This window comes from Octopus bimaculoides, chromosome 25, assembly GCF_001194135.2.
Source record: "Octopus bimaculoides isolate UCB-OBI-ISO-001 chromosome 25, ASM119413v2, whole genome shotgun sequence".
Classification (NCBI taxonomy): domain Eukaryota; kingdom Metazoa; phylum Mollusca; class Cephalopoda; order Octopoda; family Octopodidae; genus Octopus; species Octopus bimaculoides.
The window spans coordinates 26,820,690-26,821,254 of record NC_069005.1 but is presented as its reverse complement, the minus strand read 5'-3'; the positions used below and the strand labels follow the sequence as shown (position 1 = coordinate 26,821,254).

General features: G+C 36.3%; 1 protein-coding gene across 1 annotated transcript in view; it reads left to right on the top strand.

The window, feature by feature from the left end:
* The window catches only part of LOC106877620 (arf-GAP with coiled-coil, ANK repeat and PH domain-containing protein 2), a 248,627-nt gene that overhangs the window by 1,354 nt on the left and 246,708 nt on the right, over positions 1-565 (top strand). The gene's annotated exons all lie outside the window — the stretch shown is intronic.

Sequence of the window (565 nt, the reverse complement as noted above, 5' to 3'; positions counted from 1 at the left end):
ACTATCTATCTGAATCTATCTCACTGTCTATCCGTATCTATCTTCTATTTATCTATGTCTACTCTGGTCGATTTGTCTATGTCTTCGAAGAATTCCTTTCCTTATTTTTCGAAACCTCTATCTTCAAATAGTTTCCTTTCCGGATTTAATCGTGTCAATGACGGGGGGTGGGAATAAAGAAATTACTACAAAAAAGTGAAAATATATAAATAGCAACACCTAATTTTTAAAGAGAAAATAAACTACAATCATTAGGACGAATTGGCAGAATTTGCACAAAATACCGGATAAAAATGTCTCGCAGTAATTTCGCCTCGTCATTCTGTGTTCTGTGCTCAAACTCGGCCCTTGGTTGAGTTTTTCAACCTCCTTTTGCGTATTCATCTTTTCCAAGTTTGATGATTTAATCTATTACACACTTCTGCTTGTAATGTCACTCAGCCAATGCCCTTGTGGCAATAAATTAATCATTGTTATTTATCGTCATGATAATTAATATTATTAAAATAAGCACCCGTTAAGTACTGCCGGGGCAGCTTAATTGACACTAGCTCCCCCCCCCCTC